The 8,506-nt window shown below is 29.0% G+C and overlaps 1 pseudogene; it reads left to right on the top strand.

Moving 5' to 3' along the window:
- Window positions 1-3,044: 3,044 nt before the first annotated feature.
- Window positions 3,045-3,663, top strand: LOC112732974 (bifunctional dTDP-4-dehydrorhamnose 3,5-epimerase/dTDP-4-dehydrorhamnose reductase-like; annotated as a pseudogene).
- Window positions 3,664-8,506: the final 4,843 nt, after the last annotated feature.

Below are 8,506 nucleotides of genomic sequence, written 5' to 3'. Positions count from 1 at the left end.
AAAAAGGAAAGAGGTAAATACTATTCCTGTTGAAAAAGATATAGTAGAGACACCTGCAGTTGTCCAAAATTCTGATATAGTGTTAACGCCAAAAGACGTTCAGGTACCTGAAAATTGTGAAAATGACGAGATCTCGGTAAATTATGTCTTTACAGGAGAGAAATGGGACCGAAATAAGACAATTGTCAATGAAATATTTGCATATAATGTGGCATTAAATATCATGCATGAAAGTAAGGATCTTGAGCCAAGATCAGTCGAAGAATGTCGACAAAGAAATGATTGGCCAAAATGGAAAGAAGCCATGAAGGCTGAGTTAGACTCACTTGCAAAACGTGAAGTCTTTGGACCTGTTGTCCGTACACCTGAAGATGTAAAACCTGTTGGATACTGATGGGTATTTGTGAGAAAACAAAATGAGAAATATGAAGTTGTGCGCTACAAAGTCCGACTTGTGGCACAAGATTTTTCACAAAGGCCCAGTATAGATTATGAAGAAACGTATTTCCCTGTAGTGGATGCGATAACATTGCGTTATTTGGTCAGTTTATCTGCATATCATAAACTACATGTGCATTTAATGGATGTGGTAACAGCCTATTTATACGGCTCATTAGATCGGGATATCTATATGAAAGTCCTTGAAGGACTAAAGATATCTAAACCATCCAATGAATATTCGCAAGGGTTATACTCAGTCAAATTGCAAAGATCTTTATATGGTCTAAAGCAATCTGGACGAATGTGGTATAATCGTCTTACTGAGTATCTGGCCAAAAACGAATTCAAGAATGATGATATCTGCCCATGTGTTTTCATAAAGAAATCTGCATCTGGGTTCATTATAATTGCTGTGTACGTTGATGATTTAAATATCATTAGAACTCCTGAAGAGATTCCAACAATTATAAAAACTCTAAAAGAAGAGTTTGAGATGAAAGATCTTGGAAAAACTAAATTTTGTCTCGGCCTGCAAATCGAGCATACAAAAAGTGGGATCTTTATTCATCAAACAACGTACACAGAGAAGATCTTGAAGAGATTTTATATGGATAAGTTACATCCATTAAGTACTCCAATGATCGTAAGATCTTTGGATGTGAAAAAGGATTAATTTCGTCCTAAAGAAGAAAATAAAGATATCCTTGATCCTGAAGTACCATATCTTAGTGCCATTGGAGCGCTAATGTATCTTGCTAATAATACGCGACCCGGTATCATTTGTTGTGAATTTACTAGCAAGATATAGTTCCTCTCCAACCAGAAGACATTGGAGTGGAATCAAACAAATCTTTCGATATCTTCATGGAACGGTTGATATAGGATTGTTTTATCCATATGGATCCAAGTCACAACTAGTTGGCTATGCAGATGTTGGATACTTGTCTGATCCACACAAAGGGAGATCTCAAACAGGATACTTGTTCACATATGGTGGTACAGCTATATCATGGAGGTCCACGAAACAGACGATTGCTGCAACATCCTCTAATCTTGCCGAAATACTAGCGATTCATGAAGCTAGTCGCGAATGTTTTTGGCTCAGGAGTTTGATCCAATATATTATGTTATCATGTGGACTGATTGATCATAAGATAGCTCCAACTGTCATGTTTGAAGATAATACTAGGGGTGAGCACGTGTCGGTTTGGTTCGGGTTCAAGGTAAAACTAGAACCGAACCAATTAAAATGTAATTGGTTTGGTTTGGTTTGGATTTGTATTTTTTTTGTGTATGTACCCGAACCAAACCAAACCGATTAAGAACGGATTGGTTCGGTTCGGGTAATTGGGTACCCAATGACTTTGAAATTCATAAAAAAATCCAAATTTCTATCTTAAAAATTCATCAAGTACAATAAACTTGTAACATCAATAGAAATAATCCAATCATGTTAAACACCAAATACATTAAAAACTAAACACATTAAAATCCAAACATATTAAACACTAAACACATTAAAATCCAAACACATTAAATACCAAATAAATTAGAAGCTAAATACAAAAGTGTAATAAAAATATATATTTTTTATTTAATTAATATATGATCGGATTCACGGGTTGGTTCGGGTTCCATACCCCTAGAACCGATACCCGAACCAATCACTAGAAATAGCCATCGGTTTGGTTCGGGTTGGACCCGATTACCCGTTAGTTTCAGAACCAATTTAATTGGTTTGGTTCGGGTTCGGACGAGTAATCGGGTACCCGCTACCCGTACTCACCCCTAGATAATACAACATGCATTGCTCAACTTAAAGGCGGATACATCAAAGGTGATAGAACAAAGCATATTTCTCTCAAATTCTTCTTCACTCATGATCTTCAAAATCAAGGGACAATTGCTATCCAACAGATCCATTCAAATGATAATCTGGTAGATTTATTTACAAAGTCACTCCCAAAATCCTCCTTTGAAAGATTGGTACATGAGATTGAGATGCGTCGATTTCGAGACATTAAATGATGTCGGCAAGAGGGGGTGACTGTACTCTTTTTTCCTTAGTCAGGTTTTTTCCTAATGGGTTTTTCTTGACAAGGTTTTTAATGAGGCAGTCCCCATCACTAAAGGATATTGTACTCTTTTTCCTTCACTAAGGTTTTTCCCACTGGATTTTTCTTTAGTAAGGTTTTAACAAGACAATAATCCTAAATGGTCATCCAAGAGGGAGTGTTGTGATAAGATCTTATGTGAATACCCATTTCCAATATAGCTTGGTTTATCAAGGATGACTCCATTTATTGTAATTTGAAAAATGTCACCATGTGCACCTATAAATAGAGGCTTAAGCCTCTGAATAAAAACACACAGCAATAATAAACATTCTCTTCTTTCTTTCTACACTATTAATATCTCTCTCTTTATATTTCTTTATTTTATTTGTTACCTCTTTCTTATTTATTTATTTAGTTATTTTATAACAAACTACACCCCATCCCTATTTATTTAAATCCCAAACTTTTCCAACCCTCACTATCACCAATGGCTCCCCAGAATACCATTGCCTCCTCTCCTCCCAGTCCTTCACCAACACCGACACAATGGGCTTACCAGCTAACGGCTGCGCCAGTGACGAGCAACTCAAGTTCTTGATCTACATATGCACGGACTGGATTGGTGGCCTCCTCGGCAAGCTCTTTGAAACCCAAAGCATTTCCTTTGTGTACGACACTGGCCGTCTTGAAAACCGCTCAGATATTGCCACTGTGAACCCCAGCCACGACTTCAATGCAATTGGCGTGACTGGCAGGCCCAACATGGACTGGTGCGAGTCTTACAAGGTGGAGACCATCCGCACGAACGTGGTTGGCATCTTCACCCTGGCCAACGTGTGCTATGAGAAGGGCCTCATTCTGATCAACTACACTAGAGTGCATCTTCGAGTATGACTCCACACTTTGAGATCCGGCGTCGGCTTCAAGGAGGAGGACACTCCCAACTTTATCAGATCTTTCTACTCGAAGATATGGTATATATTTAGATCCCTCTAATTCAAAGTAGCATCACATGTTGAAATGTATTGGACTATATGTTGTGATTTATGTTGGAATTAATATATAATAAAATGATATTGTGATTTTTTTTTATGGTGTGTGGTAGGTGAAAGATCTGCTGCTGAACTATGAAAATGTGTGCACATTGAGAATGAGAAGTTCTTGAGGCAGGTAACGAGAGAGTCGGTGTTGGCAAAGGACTGAGGGGGAGGGAGGCATTGATAATTAGGGGAGTCATTGGTGGTGGTGGCGAGGATTGTGAAAGTTTGGAATTTGGAAAAGAAAAGAGAGGGTGAGATTGAGATTGAAAATAAAGAGTAATTTGAAAATTTTATCAAAAAGCTAACAAAAAATTAGAATTTGAATACTTTCGTTACACGGAACCTATCTTTCATAGATATAATGTTAATTTTTTTATTAGCGTTTACAAAGTTTGTGAGTACAAATAATTTTTTTTTTATGCTTTCCACTTACAAGAATTTCAATAAGGATGGAGAGAGTCATACTTACAGACTAACACAAATACCAACAAAACAATCTCAAAGATCATTATAACTTATGAAAGAAAAAGCTTTTCGGTTTTGAGTTAATTATATCATGGGTGTAGTAACTAGGTTGATGTATTGATAAAGGTCAAAACTCTTGTATGTTTGAATTCTTTTTCATTTAGATTTTCTAAGGAAAGATGTGGCTAATTTTTTTTTATATTGATTAAATATATGTGTAATACATTGTTATTAGAAGATTAGGTATTTTTTTTGATATGGTATTTTATTTAAATTGGATGGTCTGATTTGTTTGAAAAAAAAAAATAAACTACAAATCGGAGGGTCCGATTTGTTTGAAGAAAAAATAAACTACAAATCAAACCCTCCGATTTGTATTTTTTATTTTTTAAAATAAAAATCGGATGGTCCGATTTCAACATTAAAAATTTTTTTATTTTCAAAATCACAAATTGTACCGTTCGATTTGTGATTTGTTTGTTTAAAAAAGAAAATAATACAAACAAATCGGTGCCTCCGATTTGTATATCCCATACTAGTGTAAAACACATCTCTCCTCACAACTTCTTGTTATACACCTCTCTCTCTCACACATGAAAAATAATAAGCGAAAGATGTGAGGAGAAGTTTGGGTGGAAGGTTAAAAACTCTAAGTAGATCGGCAAAGGATTCGATGGTCCCAAAACGTTTAGACCATTAAATGGTCTCATAACAAAACATATTTTTTAAGTTTTTTAATAACTGATAAATAGTCCTTATATAATTTTAATTACAAATAACCCCATATATTTTATTTAATCATAAAAATTATTTTTTATTTTATAAATTATTATTTTATCATTAATCTATTATGTTTATTGACAATTAAAAATAAAAACAATAACGAATTAAATCTTCTATTGATCATAATAAACTTTTTGACTATTCCAATCAATTAAAAGATTATATTTGATCCGTGACGTTCGTCTAGGACTGTGAAATCGTGTTTCTTTAAAAATCAATCGATTGGATTATCAAAACAATCGATTGAATTTCATGTTTCCATAACGATTGGACTACAGGTTGTTATCACAAAACAATCGATTGAAAATTGAAAGAAAGCATGGTTTTCACAAAAATCAATCGATTGGTCATATTACCCAATCGATTGAACGATGACTAAAATGTGGGTTTTTAATAATTCAATCGATTGCTTATACTATCCAATTGATTGAATGCTTCAAAACAACATAAGGTCTCACAATTCAATCGATTGGTTGTGTTACCCAATCGATTGAAGTCATCAAAACAATATGAATTTGCATATCTAGAACTTGATATTAATGAAAAGAATTGAGGCTAATCCTAATCCACTAAGAATTGCGTCCGTCCGTCTTTTAGTTTTAGCTATGTTCAGATCTTAGAACTGTGAGGTCAATTTTGCATTCTTATAACATTGTCTTCTTGAGCTTATTCACTTGAGCATGTGAACGTGATTGACTGCATAAATGAATGGGACTCCAAACTTTCAATCTTCTTTAGGGTAATTGGTTATGCATTCTCTCTTTTGAATAAATGATAATATATTATACGTATTTGAATAGACTTGTGACTTTTGTGCCTAGGAATTGTAAGTGATGGTTAATCAATTTTATATGTCTTTTATGTACCATTTACTGGGTAGCACAACCAATCGATTGAATTGTGAGATCTCAAGTTGTTTTGAAGCATTCAATCGATTGGGTAGTATAAGCAATCGATTGAATTATTAAAAACCCACATTTTAGTCATCGTTCAATCGATTGTGTAATATGACCAATCGATTGATTTTTGTGAAAACCATGCTACCTTACAATTTTCAATCGATTGTTTTGTGATAACAACCTGTAGTCCAATCGATTGAGTTATGGAAAACCTGAAATTCAATCAATTGTTTTGATAATCCAATCGATTGATTTTTAAAGAAACACGATTTCTTAGTCCTGGACGAACGTCACAGATCAAATATAATCTTTTAATCGATTGGAATAGCCAAAAAGTTTATTACGATCAATGGAAGATCTAATTCGTTATTGTTTTTTGTTTTTGATTGTTAATAAACATAATAGATTAATGATAAAGTAATAATTTATAAAATAAAAAATAGTTTTTATGATTAAATAAAATATATGAGGTTAATTTGTAATTAAACTTAGATAAGGACTATTTATCCGTTATTAAAAAACTTAAAAAACATGTTTTATTATGGGATCATTTAATGGTCCAAACGTTTTGGAACCATCGAATCTGATGCCAAATAGATCATAAGATTTTTCTTGTGAATTATTCAAGACGTTAATCTCTTGAGAAATATGCTAACCAGACCCTTCGATTTATTTTATAATGAAATAAAAAAATTATTTTAACACAAATCGAACCATAAGATTTGTGCACTTTAAAATCTTATTATTAAATTTTTCTATAAATTTTATTATTCCTCAAATTTGAGGATTCAATTTATCAATTAAAATTAAAAAAAATTAAAATCTATAATAAAAAAAATATACCAACTAACCATTAACTAGATTATATATGAGAATAGATATTCTCAATTTTTTTAATTATTTAATAAAATGTAATCTTTTACCTTACATTTTACTAACCATTAACTAGATTATATATGAGAATAGATATTCTCAATTTTTTTAATTATTTAATAAAATGTAATCTTTTACTTTACATTTTATAAACGAGACAAAAAAACATATAAAAAAAATTAAATGATAAAAAGGTGGAAATTCACTTGCAGTTGTTTTTGGATGGATGACACGTGTTACCATTTGGTTTAAAAAAAACCGGTTTATTTTATACAAATAATTTAATTAAAAAACCAATTGATATAGCTATGATGTTAGATTTTTTACTGTATTTTATTTTAAAAATAAATTGACTAATTTAAACTGAAAAATTGTAGTTAATTGTTTACTATATAATTTTTTAACTAAAATTATAATTAAAAATCATTAAAAAAATAAAATTATCTAGTATATTGGACCAGTTTAATGTTAATAAGATTTTTTATTTCTAATATAAATATTAAAAAAATTTAATTCTAAAAAAAATCATATTATTTTTTAGGATTTAATTTTTTTTATTATGTTTTCATAAAGTTTGCATAAAATTTACCTATCACATTGACTAAACTTATTTATTTACGTAAAGTTTGTTTATGGACTCAGCAAACTTATTTTAATACGATTTGAATTTTATTAGTATATTTTTATTTTTTAAACAATTTAATTTTATTTAAATAATTAGAATTTTAAATTATAAAATTTGTATTAGTTTGTAATTTAAAATTTAAATAGATATAATTTAAATTAATGATTTATAAAACTGTATGTATTCGTATTATTGTACTCATATAATTAATTATATTTATTCGATTTTTTAAAAAAAAATAACGGTTGTTAATTTTTAACTAACAAATAAATACACTTATATTATTTTTAAATTAAAATTTTTTAAATAAATGTACTCTTATTATTTTAATTTTTTAATTTAAATAAACATATTCGTATTATTTTAAATAGAATTTAAAATTAATGTAAATAGGTTTATTTAAAATTTAAAATTTAAATATTTTAAATAAACATAGTCTTATTATTTTAAAATTTTTTAAATTTAAATAAATGTATTCATATTATTTTAAATAAGTATATTCTTTTAATCTGAAAATAATATAAATGTATTTAAATAAAAAAATTAACTACCGTTATTTTTTGAAATCGAATAAATATAATTAATCATATGAGTACAATAATATGAATACATATAATTTTATAAATTATTAATTTAAATTATATCTATTTAAATTTTAAATTACAAACTAATACAAAATATAATTTAAAATTTTGATTATTTAAATAAAATTAAATTGATTAAAAAATAAAAATATACTAATACAATTCAAATCGTATTAAAACGTAAATAAGTTTGTTGAGTCTATAAACAATCTTTACGTAAATAAATAAGTTTAGTCAATGTGATAGATGAATTTTGTGTAAACTTTATGAAAACATAATAAAAAAAAATTAAATCCTAAAAAATAACATTTTTTTAGAATTAATTTTTTATATTTTATAATAAAAAAAATCTGATTAACATTGAGTTAGTTCAATATGTTAGATAATTTTATTTTTTAATAATTTTTAATTATAATTTTGGTTAAAAAATTATATAGTAAATAATTAACTACAATTTTTTAATTTAAATTAGTCAATTTATTTTTAAAATAAAATACAGTAAAAAATTTAATATTATAGCTATATCAATTAATTTTTTAATTAAAATCATTTATATAAAATAAATCGATTTTTTTTAAACTAAATGATAATACGTATCATCTGTTCAAAAACAATTTAACGTGAAATCGACTGTAAGACTGTAAGGGAGTTTGTGCCGATAAAAAATTAATTTTCATCAAACAATTGAAGAAAAAATTTAAATATACAAACATTTACCATTTCTAAAAAATTTAGCCGC

Source organism: Arachis hypogaea, chromosome 13 (assembly GCF_003086295.3).
Source record: "Arachis hypogaea cultivar Tifrunner chromosome 13, arahy.Tifrunner.gnm2.J5K5, whole genome shotgun sequence".
Classification (NCBI taxonomy): Eukaryota; Viridiplantae; Streptophyta; class Magnoliopsida; order Fabales; family Fabaceae; genus Arachis; species Arachis hypogaea.
Note: the sequence above shows the minus strand (reverse complement) of the source record. Positions and strands in the feature narration are given on the sequence as shown.